General features: G+C 40.2%; 2 protein-coding genes across 15 annotated transcripts in view; one reads left to right on the forward strand and one right to left on the reverse strand.

The window, feature by feature from the left end:
- The window catches only part of NMS (neuromedin S), a 47,469-nt gene extending 35,313 nt beyond the window's left edge, over window positions 1-12,156 (reverse strand). For 8 of the 11 annotated variants that reach the window (XM_045445718.1, XM_045445717.1, XM_045445713.1 and 5 more), the window contains exon 1: window positions 11,909-12,077. The gene's annotated coding sequence lies outside the window, so the exon portion shown is untranslated. Of the gene's footprint in view, window positions 1-11,908 lie in introns of all 11 variants that reach the window. The other 3 variants (XM_045445706.1, XM_045445710.1, XM_045445712.1) reach the window with 2 other exon arrangements.
- Window positions 12,157-12,321: 165 nt separating this feature from the next.
- The window catches only part of CHST10 (carbohydrate sulfotransferase 10), a 30,197-nt gene continuing 24,155 nt past the window's right edge, over window positions 12,322-18,363 (forward strand). For 2 of the 4 annotated variants that reach the window (XM_045445702.1, XM_045445701.1), the window contains exons 1-3: window positions 12,342-12,436; window positions 13,685-13,706; window positions 14,391-14,454. The gene's annotated coding sequence lies outside the window, so the exon portion shown is untranslated. Of the gene's footprint in view, window positions 12,437-13,684; window positions 13,707-14,390; window positions 14,455-18,363 lie in introns of all 4 variants that reach the window. The other 2 variants (XM_045445703.1, XM_045445700.1) reach the window with 1 other exon arrangement.

Below are 18,363 nucleotides of genomic sequence, written 5' to 3' on the forward strand. Positions count from 1 at the left end.
AAAGGCATACCACCATGATGCAGTATTGAAACTGGGTCTTTGGTATACAAAGCAAGTCAATTCAAGGCAGAGGAAGTCATCAAACCTCTCAAATCACAGAATTTCCAAAAGTAGGTAAGGTTTTTGCAACCAGTGCATACATTGCAATAGTCTATTCCAGTGCATTGAACTACTGTCTGTCAAAAACCTCTGGCCAACATTGAAGAAGAGCTTTTGAACAACCAGTCACAAGTGATTCAATTAAGGCAAGGGAAAACAAAACAGATTTTGACCAAATAGAAAATACAAATAAAACACTAGTATTCTTCGGTGTGTTTCAAATCACTCAATCCTAAGACTTTTCAAGTAATCAAGATCAAGAGCATAGGTTAATAATGGCAGCCTATTTGCCAGAGACTCTTGAGACTCTGGAAACAAAGGGGGGTTAGGCCAAAACTTTGAATGTGCTGCTGAAAAAGAAAGCGTATGTAATCAATCATATGGATGCATGATTACTATTTTCACTTTGTAAAAAGAGTTTTAGTACAATTAATGTAGCATTTCTCTGTCCTGTCCACAAAAGTAAATATAAATTAACATAGTGTAACTGGGGCACAGGGATACAACAGCATCTGGCTCCCAAACAGACCAGGTTCGGCCCACTCATTCCTGCTGACAAAATCCAAAGCCAGAGACATGAGTGGCAGTGAAACAAGAAACGAATTTATTTCAGTAACACTAACAACACTGGGAAGACATCAGACTAACATCTCAAAGACCATCTCCAAAGTGCTGAAAATATTTCTAGGTTTACATAAGGGAAATGTGGGACAAAGGTCGGTAGGTTCGTGCAGCTTGGCAGTAAAGGTCAGGCCTAATATGTGGGGTCTTGCTGGCATCAGGGGGGTCTCTATTGCTTGAGGGAATAGTGTCAGTTCCCATCACAGGATGCTGTACCCACACAGTCTTTTGCCTGAGTTAAGAGATAAGCTGGAAAGAACTTAATCAATTAGAAGGTACAGACTGAAGTCAAAATGGAGGGGGTTGAAGTCCTCTCTCAATAGCATTTTTCAGTCAGTGGCACTTAAGCACTAAGGCTATCCAGTAATTCAGGGCCTTAATTAGACAAGTATTCCCAAATTTGGCTGCTCACTGGAATCATCTGAGGAGATTTTAAATATTAGGGTCCGGGCTTTATCTAGTGAATGAGAACCTCTAGGGGACAGACCCACTGATGTGAATTATCTTTACACTGATCCCCGATGATCAGCCAGGTTTGAGAGTCAACAGTAGCTGGGAACCAAATAGTGCTCTCGTGGCTTGAAGAATCAATGCACCTCCCTAACTTATTACTAGCGGAAGATTTGGATGGTAAATAAAATAGAGCATATGCATGGTGAATTTCCAAACTTCCACCTGATGTAAGAGCTTTTCTGATAACGATCCTAAAACAATCTTTAGTATAACACATCAGGAGTTTGTTAATTCTTGATACTTACAGTCAATTCATGTTTTTTATTAACACATCTTGTCTGACCAAGATACATTTTTCCCATGCTTTATGAACTCAATACCGAAGTGCAGGCCAATTTTTCAAAGTGCCACTCTAGCACTATGTTGCATTCTGAGTAGCATTGTATGAAAAAAGATAATAGTAACTTTAATTGGCGGTTTCCTTATCATAAGAGATGTAAAAGTAGGTCCCATCTTGCCATGATTGGAAAGAAAATAATAATTGTGTTTTCAACCAACTGGATGGGTAATTACCTAACCGTATGTCACATAGACAAAAAAATTTGTCTTTTTTTTTCTCCTTATGTCTCCATATTATTTTCTTCTTAGATGAATGCTTCTGACATTTTTCCTTCCACACTTTGCTATTTTCATTACAGGACTTAAACCCAGATATAAATGTACACCCCCCACAACAACTCTTTACAGATTCAGATCTAGCTTCCATAGCATAATTGGCTATTAAAGCTGGAAGGGAACACAGCAGTTATTCAAAATAACATATTGGTTTCATATTAGAAAACTGGGGCTCAGAAGTTGATTTACCAGACTCTACATGAAAGCCAGATTGGAAATCACATCTCCTATTAGCTGAGCATTTTTCCATCTACTATTCTGTTCAACAGATACATACAATGAGGTGAACTGCAATATAAGTGAGGGTATTTTTCTAAATCACTACACATTCACATTTTTAATTAACCTTTTTATTGAGATATAATTCACATACCCTAAAACTCATCCACTTAAAGTTCAATGGCTTTTAGTATGTTCACAGAGTTGTTGAGCAATCACCACAATCTAATTCTAGAATATTTTCATCGCCCCCAAAAAGAAACCCTGTATCTAATAGTCACTCCCAATTCCTGACCTTCACTCCAGCCCCAGGCAACCACTATTCCACTTTCTGTCACTACAGATTTGCCTATTTCGGACATTTAATTTAAATGGAGTCATACAACATGTTGTCCTTTGTATCTGGCTTCTTTCAATTTAACATGTTTTCAAGGTTCATCCATGTCATTCCTTCTTCTTTTTTTTTTTTTTCCCAAGTCATATTCCACTGTATGGATATACCACATTTTGTTAATTCATTCATCATTTGATGGAGATGTTTCTACTCTTAGGCTATTATAAATAGTGATGTGAACATTTATGTACAAGTTTTTCTGTAGGCTTGTTTTCATTTCACTTGGGTACACACTCAGGAGTGAAATTGCTGGGTTATATGGGAACCCTATGTTTAACATTTGAGGAACCACCAACTGGTTTCTGATGCAACAGCACCATTTATATTCTTATATACAGTAATGTATGAGTGTTGCATTTCTCCACAACTCATCAGCACTTGTTATTGTCTTTTCTGATTGTAGCCATTCCAGTTGGTGTTAAGTGGTATCTCCTTGTGATTTTGATTCTAAGTTCCCTACTGATTAGTGATGTTGAGCATCTTTTCATGCACTTATTGGTCATTTGCATATCTTCTTTGGAGAAATGTCTATTCAGATCCTTTGTGCATTTTTATTGAGTTTTTTTGGTCTTTTTATTATGGAATTGTAGGAGTTCTGTACATATTCCAGACACTAGTCCCTTAACAGGTATATATGACTTGCAACAATTTTCTCCTATTATATGGACTGTCTTTTCATGTTCTTGATAGTGTTCTTTAAAGCACAACATTTTAAAAAATTTAATGAAAAAAATTCTTTTTTTGACCTTGTGCTCTTGGTGTCATATCTAAGAAACTATTGTCTAATTCAAGGTTACAAAGATTTATGCCTATTTTTCTGCTAGCTTTTTTTTTTTAAGTTTTAACTCTTGCAGTTATATCTATGGTCCATTTTGAGTGAAGTTTTGAATACGTTATGACAGAGGTGTTTAAATCCATTCTTCTTCATGTGGATATCCAGTCATCTGACACCATTTGTAGAAAATACAATTCTGTTTCCATTAACTGTCTTGGCAACCTTGTCATAAATCTATTGACCATAAATGTGAGGGTTTACTTCTGGACTCTCAATTCTACTCCATTGATCTATATGTCTATTCTAATGCCTGTACCACATTCTCTTGATTACTGTAGCTTTGTAGTAAGTTTTAAGATGGGAAATGTGATTCCTCTCACTTTGATCTTATTTTTCAAGATTGTTTTGGCTACTCTGAGTTTCTTGAATATCCATGCAAACTTGAGGGTCACGTTGGCAATTTTTGCAAAGAAGTCGTCTGGAATTTTGATGAGGACTGCAATGAATCTGCAGGTCATTTGGAGAGTACTACCATCTTAACAATATTAAATTTCCTGATACATGAACATGGGATGTCTCTGCACTTATTTAGGTGTTCTTTAATTCCTTTCAAAAATGTTTATAGTTTTCAGAGTATAAGTGTTATACCTCTTTTGTTAAATATATCCCCAAGAATTGTATTCCTTTAGATGCTATTATAAACATCATTGTTTTCTTTTCTTTTTTTTTTTTTTTAATTTTTTTTCAACGTTTATTTATTTTTGGGACAGAGAGAGACAGAGCATGAATGGGGGAGGGGCAGAGAGAGAGGGAGACACAGAATCGGAAACAGGCTCCAGGCTCTGAGCCATCAGCCCAGAGCCCGACGCGGGGCTCGAACTCCCGGACCGCGAGATCGTGACCTGGCCGAAGTCGGACGCTCAACCGACTGCGCCACCCAGGCGCCCCAACATCATTGTTTTCTTAATTTCATTTTTGGATTGGTCATTGCTAGTCCATAAAAATAGAGTTGATTTTTGTAGGTTGGTCTCATATATTGTAACTTTGTTCAATTCATTTATTAGTTCTAATAGTTTAGTGGAGTCCTTAGGATTTTCTGTATGCAAGATCATGTCATCTAAAATAGAAATAGTTTTATTTATCCCTTTCCAGTATGGATACTATTTTTTTTTTCTTACCTAACTGTCCTACCTGGAACCTCCAGTAAAATGTTGAGTAGAAATAATAAAAGCAGACATCTTGTCTAGTTTCTGATCTTGGGGGAAAGCTTTCAGTCTTTCACTATTTTAAGTACAATGCTATCTGTGGGGTTTTGTAAATGTCACTTACCAAGTTAAGTAAGTTCCCTTCTATTCCAGTGTGTTGCATGCATTTCTCATAAAAGGGAGTTGCATTTTATCAAATGCTTTTTCTGCTTCTATTTAGTCATGTGACTTGTCTTTATTCTATTGACATGGTATATTACATTAATTGATTTTCAGATGCTAAAGCAATCTTGTATTCCTGAGATATATCCCACTTGGGCATGGGGTATAATCCTTTATATATGTTGCTGGATTCAATTTGTATGTTTTTGAGGATTTTTGTGTTTGTAGTCATAAGAATATTGGCCTGTAGTTTTCTTGTGATGCCTATTTCTAGTTTTGGTTTCAGGGTAATATTGGCCTCACAGAATGAGTTGAGGTGTATTCCATCCTCTTCTATTTTTTTGAAGAAGCTGTGAAGGATTGGTATTAATTCTTCTTTAAATGTAGAATTCAACAGTAAAATTACCTGGGCTTAGACTTTTCCTTGTTGGAAGTTTTAAAACCATTAATTTAATCTCTTACTTGCTATTGGTCCATTCAGATTTTCTTCTTGAGTCAATTTTAGATAGTTTGTGTCTCTCTAGGAATTTGTCCATTATGTAAGGTTATATAATTGGTTGGCATACAAATGTTCAAGTATTCACTTATAATCCTTTTGATTTCTCCAACGATTATAGTCTTGGTAGTAATGTCTCCCCTCTCATTCCTGATTTTAGTAATTTTATTCCTCTCTCTTTTTTTTCTTAGTCAGTCTAGAAAAAGGTGTATCAATTCAGTTGATCTTTTCAAAGAACGAATTTTTTGTTATTCTCTCCATTGTTTTTCAATTTTCTCTTTCATTTATTTCCACTTCAATATTTGTTATTTCCTTCCTTTTTCTTGATTTGGGTTTAGCTGGCTGTTCTTTTGCTAGTTTCATAAAGTAAAACGTTAGGTTAAATTTTGAGATCTTTTTCTTTTGTAACGTTCCCATTTATAGCTATACATTTCTGAGTTCTGCTTTCAGTATATTCCATAAGTTCAGGTATGCTGTGCTTTTGTTTCCATTCATTTGAAAGTATTTTCTAATGTCTTGTGATTTCTTCTTTGACCCATTGGTTATTGTGTTGTTCAATTTAATTTGTATATTTCTCAAATTTCCTCATGTTACTGACTTCTAAATTCCATTATGGTTAGAGAACTTTCTTTGCATAATTTCGGCCCTTTTAAATGTATTGAGGCTTGTTTTACAGCTTAGCATATAGGATATAGATCCTGAAGAATGCTCCATGTATCCTTGAGACAAATGTGTATTCTGCTGTTAGTGGGTGGAATGTTCCACAGATGTCTAGAAGGTCTGATGTTTATAAATGAGAAAAATGAGATACCTTTGGGATTGGTGGATTACTCAGTGTTGCATATCACTTGGTCACAGAAGTGTAACTATAAGGGTGAATCATGTAAAACTGACATTCTTGAACATCAAAAACTAATGATTATCAACAATTTCTTATAGTTCAACTTCACAGAACCTAAGTCTCCTGACTTTCAGTCCAGTGTGCTTATCACTTAACTAGAATATTATATTAGGATAGGCTGTGCTTCATAAGGCACATACCATGAACTATTCTTGGCTTACCACAATGAATACTGATTTCATGTTTGTCTTATTCTATGCAGGTACTGTAATTTTCCTCCAAATGGTGACTTAGCAATCACAGCTGCTTCTATTCTGTGTGTTGCCTTCTAGGACATGTGTCAGGGGAAGAAAACTTCAGGATCATATGGCATGTTCCCAATGGTGAGCCCTATGGGTGGCTTAGATCACTTTTGTGTATATTCATTGGCTTAGTCATATGGCCCAATCTTACTCTGTGTGGTCACCTTACTTCCAATACAATTTTCTATCCCTAGGCAATTACATTGAGAATATAGTCTAACCTGACAGTAGGATGTGTCTTCCCATCTCAACAGCTCAGCACCTCTTTGGTTTTTCTCATTTTAATAATATTTAAAATGTGTTTTCAACAATTCAAAATGTAGGTCTTAAAGAGGTCTCATAATTAAAATATGAGGGGCACCTGGGTGGCTCAGTCGGTTAAGTGTCCAACTCTTTTTTTTTTTTTTTTTAATTTTTTTTTTTCAACGTTTATTTATTTTTGGGACAGAGAGAGACAGAGCATGAACAGGGGAGGGGCAGAGAGAGAGGGAGACACAGAATCGGAAACAGGCTCCAGGCTCCGAGCCATCAGCCCAGAGCCTGACGCGGGGCTCGAACTCACGGACCGCGAGATCGTGACCTGGCTGAAGTTGGACGCTTAACCGACTGCGCCACCCAGGCGCCCCAGTGTCCAACTCTTTTGATTTCAGCTCAGGTCATATCTAACAGTTCCCGTGTCTGACTGTGCACTGACAGTGTGGAGCCTGCTTGGAATTTTCTACCTCTGCTTGTTCTCTCTCTCTCTCTCTCTCTCAATAAATAAATAAACTTAAAAAAAAGAATTAAAATATGAAAAAAATCTTCTGGTGACTTTTTCCTAATGTGAAGCTCTATCATATTTTACCTAGTTTAGGAGAAGCTATTAACAAGAAAAAATAACCCCCCATAAAGACCATAATAAACTCATTAGAGGTTTTCTGAGGGCCACAGCATAAAAGACAGGCTATTTCCCTCCACCATCTGCTGGTAAACAAACAAACAAACAAACAAACAAACAACTTTTGAATTACATAGGCCTCTATAAATTGGAAAGGGCCATCAACTTGGCGGGTCTGTATAATCCCTATCTCTACACGTCTCCTAAGAGCCCTCTTAGTAACCGAACAATTTCACAGTTCTAGAACTGCTTAGAGATGCCTGGTTGTGGCCACTACAGCTCTCCTAAAGCCTTAAGCTGGGAAAAATCTCATTTCAACTCTGTTTAAGTATCTCCTCATACACCCACCAAGGGAGTCAAGTGCAATTTTTCAGTAGGCTCGGGAATAGGAACTTGGATGTGTGCTTTCTATATGCAATTTTCCATTGCCTTTAAATTCCAGGATGGCTGAAAAATAATTTCCAAACACATTCTTTTAAAGAAAACCCAAGGAGGTCTGTGAGTGGCTGATGTCAACTGTGAACACTGAGATGAGAACTCAGGAAGGGGCTAGCCAGTATTGTGGGAACCGTCTCTGGCCAGGGCCCTGACGTGGAAAAAGCAGGAGCCTCTCTGTGGTTTAGTGAGGAGCTCAGGAAGTCCAAAGAAGGAAAACAATTTCAATTTCTAGGATCTGACACTAACGGACCCCAAGTCTATTTTGTGCTTAACCCAAAATGAAGTATTGAGAGAAATTTATAAAATCTTAGTACCACAAAATGGTCAGAGGAACTGGCAAATTTTTACTCTCATAGGAGAATGGTTTTTCATGTAACCCATAACCCCATAACAGGCATCTAGGTTTCTCTAGATGCATCTATTTGTTTATTCCACTGGTTTGGTTCCAACAAGTGGCAATATTTTGGGCCAGTGGTTAACTTCTGTTATTCCTTAGTCTCACCTCTGGCCTTGACTTTAAAGATATACATTTTACGGTTGTGGAAGGTAAAAGAATCTGGTGTATTTTTCTTTTATCATTAAGGACTTGAATTTCTTTTAAACAGCAGTTCTCAAACATTTTGATCTGAGGATTCATTTACACTCTTAAAAATGATCAAGGAACCCCAAAGAGCTTTTGTTAATCTGGATTATAACTATCCAAGTTTATGGTATTAGTAATAAAAACTGAGAAATTTAAAATATTTATTAATTCATTTGAAGATAATAATATTCCCATGTTATAGGGTACCATAAATAACAATCTTAAAGAAAAATAGCTATATTTTCCAAAACAAAAATTTAGCTTTTTTTTTTTTTTGCAAATCTCTTTAATGTCTCAGTTAGAAGATAGTTGGATTCATATACACCGTCCTTTCTACATTCAATCTGCTGCAATGTTATTTTGGTGAAAGAATATAAAGAAAATCCTTCCTCATGCAAAAAGTAGACAAGGAAGAAGTATTTTCATAATCTTTTCAGATAATTTTGCGTGTTTTTCTTTAACACTAAACCCAAACTCAGCTAGTGGTAGTTTCTTAAAGTTTAATGCAGTGTGGAATCTAAGACCCTATCAATAAACTTCTCATACTCTGTGACATTAAAATTCATCAGCCTGGATGTTCTCCAACATCAAAAATCAATTCTCCGATTCTCCAGACACTAACTGAATATCCTACAATTTAACTTTATTTTGACACTCCCTGGAGTTAGTGGCAAACTCCACAGGATTAAGGGCTCAGTCCTACAAGGACATTCCCACTTTATTTATTTATTTTTAAATGTTTATTTACTTTTGAATGAGAGCGAGAGAGACCAAGTGCGAGTTGGGGAGGGGCAGACAGAGGGAGACAGAATCTGAAGCAGGCTCCATGCTCTGAGCTGTCAGCCCACAGCCTGATGCGGGGCTCAATCCTATGAACTGTGAGATCATGACCTGAGCCGGTCAGACCCTTAACCAACTGACTGAGTCACCCAGGCGCCCCAGGACATTCCCACTTTAGATGCCAGTCACAAATATTGGGTCTCCAAGTTACCTGTATCTCTTTCTGACTTGGCTACAAATCAGAGGTTCCCATGACCCCCACTCCCACCCTCAGTTTTGATTATACTATGATGGCTCACAAAACTCAGGGCAACAGTTTACTTATTAGTGATTTATTATAAAGGATACAACTCGGAACAGCCAAATGGAAGAGATTCCTAGGTCAAGGCTGTCTGTGTGCACAGAGCTTCCATGCCATCTCCACATGGCCACCCTTCCAGCACCTCGATAGCTTACCCACATGGAAGCTCTCCAAACCCTATGATTTAAGTGTTTTTATGGAGGCTTCATCACATAGGCAGGATGATTAAGTCATTCTCCAGCCCCACACCTCCCCCCAGAGGTTGGGGGAGGTGGGGCTGAAAGTCCCAGGTTTCTAATCAAGGTTTGGTCTTTGTGGTGACCAATCCCCATCTGAAGCTAGCTAGAGTTGACTGATTAGAACAAAAAATACTATCACTCAGGAAATTCCAAAAGATTTAGGAGCTTTGTGTCAGGAACCAGGAACAAAGGCTAAATATTAGAACAAAAGATGTTCCTGTCACCCCTATCTTTGTGGAAATTACAAAGTTTTAGGAGCTCTGTGTCAAGAAATCAGGGAAAAGGCCAAATATATAATATACAGATACTTCTTATTCAGCCACAATCTATCAATATTCAATATACCAAGAAAGAAAAGAAAGAAAGAAAGAAAGAAAGAAAGAAAGAAAGAAAAGATTTTAGCATCACCACTGATTTCATCAGACAAAAATCTTTAAATATTGGGATACTGTCAAACTCCTAGTGGCAGATACAGGTTTTCCAAAAGCTTGAATTTTCACTTGAAAGCCTGAATTTTATCACTGGCAATAGATAGCATCAGTTGTTTTCCTGAAGTGACAGGCTCATTTCATTCATTTTGGAGAAAATGTCTGCCAAATACCCAAGTCTGTGTAACCACAGTTTGTCTGTCAGTTCTTCTTTCAAGTAAAAATGGTGTTCCATGAAAAAAAAAGTATCACAAACCATCATGAAGAGCTTCGCCTGCAGACAACCACCAATCTCATTTTATTCCACTGCCAAGGTTCATGCTAAGTGGCATCAATTTTACCCACCATTACTTTTGTGTCATCAGAAAAAAATGTCTAAATAGTGAAGACAACTAATGTCTTAGCATTAATGGGAAAACAGTCTTAGGCATTACAGACCCAGGGGTCCAAGAATCACACTTTGAGAACCACTGCATTAGAAACTATCCTTCTGTTATAGTGACTAAATAATGCTTTCCTGAAGTTCATTTATAGAAACAAAAAGAACTAGAATTACTTGCAAATACCCTAAGAAAAATACTCAGTCATTTTTGTCACCAATGTGTAAATCCCTAGAAAGAACTGTATCTTTTAATATTTGAATAGCACACTGGGAATGCAATAAATAATAACAATGAAAGTAGTTTATGTTTATTGTAATATTTACCACTGGGAGAGAATTGTGCTATGTATTTTAAATGCATTATCTCCAATATTGTATAGTACCATATCCTCACTTTATAGATGAGGAAAATGGGACACATATGGGAAAAGAACTTGACAGGGTCACAAGCTGTATGTGGTACAGTAAAGATCTGAACACACAAGGCCTAATTCCTAGAGCTTGGTTGGACCCATAAACCCTGGATTATGTTCTATGTCTCATCTAAACTCCAAATTTCTTATTGTGTATCTCCCACGTATGTATGTCCATTTAAATCTTCAAGGAGAAAGCACATGTCTCATGTCAACCACAGTGCCTAAAGTAAGGGCTTAATAAATACTGGGATGAGTGACCAAAGGACCAAGTATACCACCTTGCTATCTTTAAGCCACGATGGTTGGTAATCATGTAAAAAGTGAAATTCTGATGTGGTAGGGTCCCCTTCCTAAGGAGAGAAAAAAAGAGAGAAAAGGGAAAAAAAAAAAAAAAAACCAAAAAACTTCAAGGTAAGCTGGCTATGTACCTAAGTGACAACATCTCTCATGACCTTGTAAACTGAGATTACTTAATCAGACTGTTACCAAAGAAATACAAAGTGTATTTAAAAACTATGCCACTGGACGTTGGGGGGCTCAGTTCTTTGGGTACACACCCAACTGAGCGGTGCCAGCAGGAATAAAGTTGCTTCCTGGAAAGAAATGCCTCGTTCTCACCGCTCTGTGTGAGAATCCTGCTACACTGAAATGGTGAGCTCCATCCATATTCTATTTAACTCATTAGGAAGGGCACCCACAGGGTAGACCAAAAGAGGCTGGCTCCTTAAAAGCATGATAAGTTTTATGTGTTCATGTGTGTGCGGGTGTGTGCACACATATCTCTATTACCCCATTTGCTAAAAAGATACACATATAGTTAAGACAGTTAACAAACAGGTAAGTTAGACCAAAACAAAACTAGTTTATCTTTTCCAGGGCAATAAAACCCCCAACAGCTTTGGGGTTGACTTCTAGACCAGGCTCTAAACCCTAAAGTCCTATCCATTTCTGCAGATTAAGAAGTCACAGTGCTCTAGGGCTGTACACTGTTCTGGCCTTTATCAGTTGCGTATTAATCAACTACACCTAGACAACAAAATTACATCCCCCAGACTATCAGCAGAGTGAGGTCCGCGAAGAACTAAAGGTCAAGCTTTTACAAAGTAGACTGATCAGAAAATGCTGGGAAGTACCCCAAACTCAAGCAGTTTTGTCTTTTTCCAAGTTTGGCCTTTCTTCGTTTTCCCAGGTTTGGGATTTTTTTCGTTCTCAAACATTATACCTGTTTTCTGGATGTCGGCCGCACGTTTCTCTGTAATTTCCTGGGATGGAATTTCTTTCCGGGGGAGGACGGGAGGCGCAAGAGCTGGGCGCAGGATCCGGCGGCGGAGATGCGCAGGGGCTGACGGGGTCCCGGGGCCCCTCAGCCGCCCCGCGCAGTCCCGCGCCTCCCCGCGCGGCCCCAGGCGGCGCACGCGGCCGGGGACGGAGGCGGGGGCGCGCACAGCGGGCTAGGCGGCGCGCGCGGGCGGGCGCCGCGTGGGGCGGCGACGAACTCGCCCCCAGGAGAGGGCCTCGGGCTCCCGGCTTCCTCCTTCCGGCGCGCCGCCTCATCCCGGGCCGGGCGGGCCGCGGCACGGAGGCCGCCGGTGGCGGCGCCGAGGCCTCCGGGCGGGGTGGGCCTCCCGCGCTCCCGGGACGCTGGGACCCCCGCGCGCTTCGCCCCCAGGCCCGCGAGGCCCGGGCAGAGCTTCGCCGCCAGCGCCGCGGGAGGGCCCGAGGACCCCGGCGAGCTCCGGCTCCGCGGAGGGTGAGCTCGGGGACCGGCGGGGTGTGGGTGTCGTAGACCCCGGGGCCCCGACCCCCACCCCGTCCCGGGTGGACAGGAAAACGGGGTGAACCGGTCTTTCTTTGTGAGCACCATCCCAGTGTGTTTTGGTGACTTGAAGACCTCTCTAGTTGGTGGGATTAATGAGAGGAACCTTCATCACGGTAATTATGCAATAAGGCGGCGTCCTTGTTGCGGGATGGTGTGACCGGTGGAATGATTGATATTTGGTGATCTATAATTTACTTCTTTCATCTTTGGCTGAGAATTTGCATTTGTGATTGGGTGGAAAGAAAGAAAATGTTTCACTTGAGTGCAAGGAGCATGCAAAGAGAGTAAGAGAGAGCAGGGAAGAAGGAACATGTGCACCCTTTCCTAAGTGCACGATTAAGCACGGTTTTGGTGGGTGAGAGGGGAAAGGATGGTTGGAAACGCATCTTTCCTGCCAAATAGGCTCCAGAGTGCTCTCAGCCCTGATTTTGACAATGAAGGACTGGTCAGAAGTTGGAGGTTGAGGTATAAATTTCTGCACTTCTGGCTAGGGAGATGAACCAGGTTTTCCAAAAGCTGTCGTTTTTGTTTTCCAAGTCTCTAAAGGCAGGAAAGGGCCGGTCAGTGAATGAATAGAAGGCAGTGCAGCCAGGTTCTGTCTGGTTAGCTAAGCGGGAGGACTGTCATAAAGAGTTTTTTTGTCTGAAGCACCCAGAGGCTGGGGCTTTGGGCCATAAAGAGTTGGGTATTGGTCAGTTTTAACTGCCAGAGTGAGAAATGTCTCAGACATTCTTAAAATTAGACAGCTCAATTTAGCTCGGGCTTGCTGATCTCCAGTACCTACTTATTCACTCTGAAATTTTCAGTGACTGGGTTAAAAAGAAAAGCCACAAAGAGAAACTAACCTCCCCCCCCCTCCCATTTTGAGCCCATCTTGGCTCAAAATTGGAATTTCCATCTTTGCTCTTGACCCTGAAAGAATAGAATCTCAAAGAAATACCTGAGAGGAAAATTCTTTCCTTACCCAAAGTGAAAACCAGAGTGCTTGCAAAACTGAACAAAGAAAGAAAAGAATCAGGAAATATCCCAGGCAATTTGCAGTTATATTCAGATCATTTTTCAAATGCTTGAGGTTGTACAATAAAAGGGTGGGAGAAAGCTAGAAATAGAAATGGGGGAGAGGTGAATTCAGGACCTTTGAGATTGCAGGAATGAAGAGTCTTTTTTCTTCTGATATAGGTCTGGAAGAATCTGGATGTGAGTACGTAAAGCTTCATCTTTCCATCTGCATAACGTGAAATTGCTTTTAATTGTAACATTGAACTCTTAAGAGTAAAAGGAAATACAGCTAGACTGTGCTACATGCATCGCAGGCAGTTGGGGCTGTATTATGTGTTAAATGAGTTGTATGTTTATTTTGTCAGCCAACTCTATTAAAATCTGTAATCTCTAATTCCACGTGTTTGGCTTGTTTCCAGTTACTCATTCATGATGTGTCATTTGGCTAGAAATTGCCAGGATGTTAAAGCCTAAAGAAATACAAAACCCAGAGAACATCTTGCGTTGGAAGATTTCATCATCCCATCATTGTCTACAGGAATTCTTTACCCAAAGAATTCTTTATGACATTCTTTATGTCAAACATAAAATAGATATAACAGGATTTAATTATTTTTTGCAACAGAACTTATTTCATTTTTTGTATGAATTTACATGAGTTTTTTAAACAGGTACTTCTTTTGGTACATTTAGAATATTTATTCATTTGTCAAAAATTCCATATACAACCCACCTCTGTAAGAAACCTGTTGTGCAAACTGTACTTGAATAATCAAAGTGGTTGACTGTTTCCAAAATATAAACCAAGTTGTGTTACATAAGATCTTATCATTTTTAATGGTGCTTATTGTTTGTTTGTTTTTTTAATTATCCTATACGGTGACAGGAGGAACCAAGAACCTCAGGCAGAGCAAATACTTCAAGGAAATGTGGACCCCAGGCTTCAGAAGGTTCGTGAAGGAGAATGTGATCTCACTAGTTATTTGAGATTCCTGTCATTTAGTATTCTTACTGCCTCTTTTCTTGCTTGTATGGACATTTTGGGAAATTTAAAAGCCTTAAGTAGGAGTATGTACACTTCTACTTAGAAATGTTTCCTGAAATATAATAATAGAAGCAACCTCTTCAGCCTGGGATTAAGTGAGTTTGGTACTGGCTGAGAGCAGTGCCTGAAGTGTAGATAGCCCCAGGCACGCATTTGCTGTTTGTTATTGTTATTCATGAGAATCTGTCTTAATCTCAGACACATTCTTCAGCTGGACAGAGTAGGGGGTATGTTTTCATCCTGGTAACTAAGGCTGATCAGTCGTTCTGAGACTGTAAATTTTAGTAATGATTAACGGCCCAGTAGACAAAGGAAATTTCTGAACTTAGATTGAGAGAAGCCCTATGAATTTAGAAGTCACAGCAACTGTCATGGCACTTTATATATATTATAAATTCATACACAATATTTTATCTTACTACCTTGTCATTTTTAGTGATTTTATTGATTAGGTAATGACATTTTAGGTCCAAATACAAAGATACAGAATAGTTGATTGTTGAATGTCCCCAGTTGCTCCAGCCCTCAGCTACTTAATCTCCCTGCTTCCTATCAATCCCCCAAAGGCTACCAGTTCCTTGTGCATTACCAGGCTTTTTTGTTGAAGTTTCCCTTAGTGCCTGGTTATGTTTTGAATTACTGTTTTAAAAACTGAACACCGGACTCGTGATCTTTTCCCTGGGGTATGTATGTGGTGGGGGTGGGGACTCAGGAGTTGCCAGCTCAGTAAAGGACCCTTGACAGGATGCTTTATCTGGGCCACTTCCTAGCCCTTTAGCTCACTCAGCATGAGGGACACTGTCTCCTTGCTGCTTTGGGGACACTGGGACACCGACCAAGCTGTTGGCTCAGGTGCTACATGATTTCCCTCACTCTATTCCATCTCTTCTCAACATTCCCCTTACCCTTCTCTCAATCGTGGCACTTAGCACTTGATGTGATTATATATATTAATAGCTCTATTTGTTTATGGCCTATCTGCCTCTGTAGAAGCACCATGAGAGCAGGGAGTATATATTGTCATATTCCCGAGGCCTAGAACAGCTCCTGGCTCAAAGTGGGCATTTTGTCAATATTGCTGAATGAATAAATGAGATTTGGGAAAAAAGCTATTGTAAACAGAGTTAAATGGGCTTATTTACCACAGGACTTTTTCAGAACCTTCAGTAAGCAAGCATGCATAGAAAAAGTAGAACAAGGCAGGTGGGAGTCAAGCTCTTCAGCACAAACCCAGAAAGGTTTTGTGTTTTTGGATGGCAGCTCAAACACAGGGAAAAGCCACTGGCAGGAATATTATTGGCATCTGACCAAATGGATTTACAAGCATCTTTTTGCAAATGCAGGGGAGAGAGAATTTGCACCAGAAGATGGCAATAGAACCAAACCCATTGTTAGTCATTACAAACATGTACAACGTGCACTTTTAGTTTAGAGAGAGGGGAAAAAAAAAAAAGACTGAGATTTCTGGTAGGTTCAGCTGTGTTCTTGCTTAGCTCACCCTGCTTTCCACATAAGAGGAGAAACCACCTTATCCACTAGTTCTGACTTGTGGGTTTTCCGAGTCCAGCCCTCTGGCTAGGTTTCAGAACCTGATATCTTGAAGTGAAACTCTCATTTAATGACTGGAAATCAGAAAGCTCTGAAGATGGGTATGCTGACTCCTGGGGGCCCAGGGGCCCGTTCGGGGCAGCACACCATGACCACAGGGGGCCTGGGGCACGCTCAGGTTTGCCACCATTAGCTGCAAGAGGCAACTTGGGAGTTGTCTTGGCTCCTTGAACAAAGGAGAGTTAATTACAGAAAATGTCAGGCTTTTTAAAGGCCATTTGTCACCGGGCTGCAGGGAGAGCCGTGGCCCTTGGCAGAGCCATGGAGGAAAGACTGTTCATTTTAAGCCCCAGTCTCTGCACACAGAAATAGTGAGTCTTGAGGGTGTCATCGTTGGACAGGAGGTAAACCCCATGGAGAATTTGTATATTCAGGGGAAGCAGTGCAGGTAGTGGCGTGGGCTTGGAGGAGTTGGGCCTAAGGGAATTTGGAATCCCTTTCTTTTTTGTTTAAACAAATGGGGTGAATTACTGTAATTTTTCCAAGGTCAGACCAAATCCAAATTCTACAGAGGCTAATTACCTCTAGGCAGGAGGGCTGGAAAAGAAGAACAAATGGGAACAGTGATAAAGGTCTATGATTCTAATTAAACCTCATTAAGCTGTTTTTTCAGGGTACATGTAATTCAGAGCATCAATAGATGCTAGTTGACAGATAATCTTTTGCTACTAGTTTTCATTCTTACAATGGAAAGAAGTGGTGGGAGAATGGCTATTATGTCAGAATGCCTAGAATCTGCATTTTAATAAGATCCCAAGGGATTCATGTGGGCATTAGAAGTTGAGGAGGGCTGGGGGCTTGGACCAGCAGTTCTCAGCCCTGGCTGCTCATTAGAATCCTGTGTGGAGCTTACAAAACAAGCCCTGGATCCATCTCCAGAGATTTGTGTTGTTTGGGCTCCAGTGTTCTTGGGGCCCAAGACATTGCTATATTATTTAAAAGCTCCCCAGGTGATACTAAAGTACAGCCAGGGCTGGAACACTGCCCTAAACCTAAAGCCAAACACCATTAGGTAGATACCTAGATTGAGAATGCATGTAGTCTCAAAGCAGAAGCATGCTATGGCTAACTGGAACCCCTAGTCTGTAGGATTTCTAAAAATCCAACCCGTCAGATACTGTGGATCTTACTAGTTGTGTGCTAGTTTTTAGAGACCGCAACTATGATGATGGTAAGCTAGTTTTTAGAGACCTTGACAATGATGACAATGATGATGGTGGTGGTCTAGGACGGTAGGTCTAGGTGGTGATGTGAACCGCTTAGCTGGGTTAGAACACTCCTGCTCCACTTATGGAAATGATGTTGAGCCTGCGGAATGGCCAGGTAGATGGTGCTTTACATTTTTGACTCTGTGCCTAAGAAACAGCTTCAAAATTTAAATCCGATCATGACACTACTACCTTTCTTCTCATAGAGAGCTCTCTTCAGTGGCTTTGCATTGCCCTTCAAGGTGAAACTAAATTCCATAACTGCTGTTTTAAGATACAGTGTTGTGTGACCATATCTGCTTTTGCTCGTCTCTAACCGTGCTCTGGAAACTCCAGCCACAGGGGCTTCCTTTGGTTACTCAGGGGCCCCTGGCTTACTCCTGTGTACCCCGGGCCGCTATTCCTTGCTGTTCACCTGGTCTGGAACCTGTGCCTTTACCGCCTTATGAAACTGCTATCTCTCATCTCTGCCTAGGTTCTGTCCTGTTGTATTTTCCTCTCACAGCATCATGTCTTTCTATCTCATACCACTTAGGGGATAGACTCTTTGATGCATGTGGGTGTCTCCGTTAGACTATAGGCTCCATAAGGACATAAACTGTGTATATGTGTTTGGTTTGGGACTCATTGTTGTATCCCTGGCATTTATTTTTTTGGATGGATGAATATACATTTTCATGATGAATTTGGCAAATAAGTATTTTTTAGGTTATTGTGTCCTTAAAACTATATGCAGATATACATCTACTCCTGTTTGTGTGTTATATGTTGTAAACTGTAGAGATACCAGCCCTGAGGGGAAGGGTATTTTGAGAGGGACCAGGCTTTAGTCTTACTGGTTCTGGTTGGTGCACGTAGCACATGACTTGGAGAACAAGTCCTGGTTTATCTAAATTTTTGCCATGATAGCTTTTTCTCTTAAGTCTATGTGTGATTTGTGAACTGCCTGACTGTAGATGATGAAAAAGGTAAGTGCTTAAAAATAGTGCATCTCTCCA

The sequence above is a fragment of the Leopardus geoffroyi genome, chromosome A3 (genome assembly GCF_018350155.1).
Source record: "Leopardus geoffroyi isolate Oge1 chromosome A3, O.geoffroyi_Oge1_pat1.0, whole genome shotgun sequence".
Lineage (NCBI taxonomy): Eukaryota > Metazoa > Chordata > Mammalia > Carnivora > Felidae > Leopardus > Leopardus geoffroyi.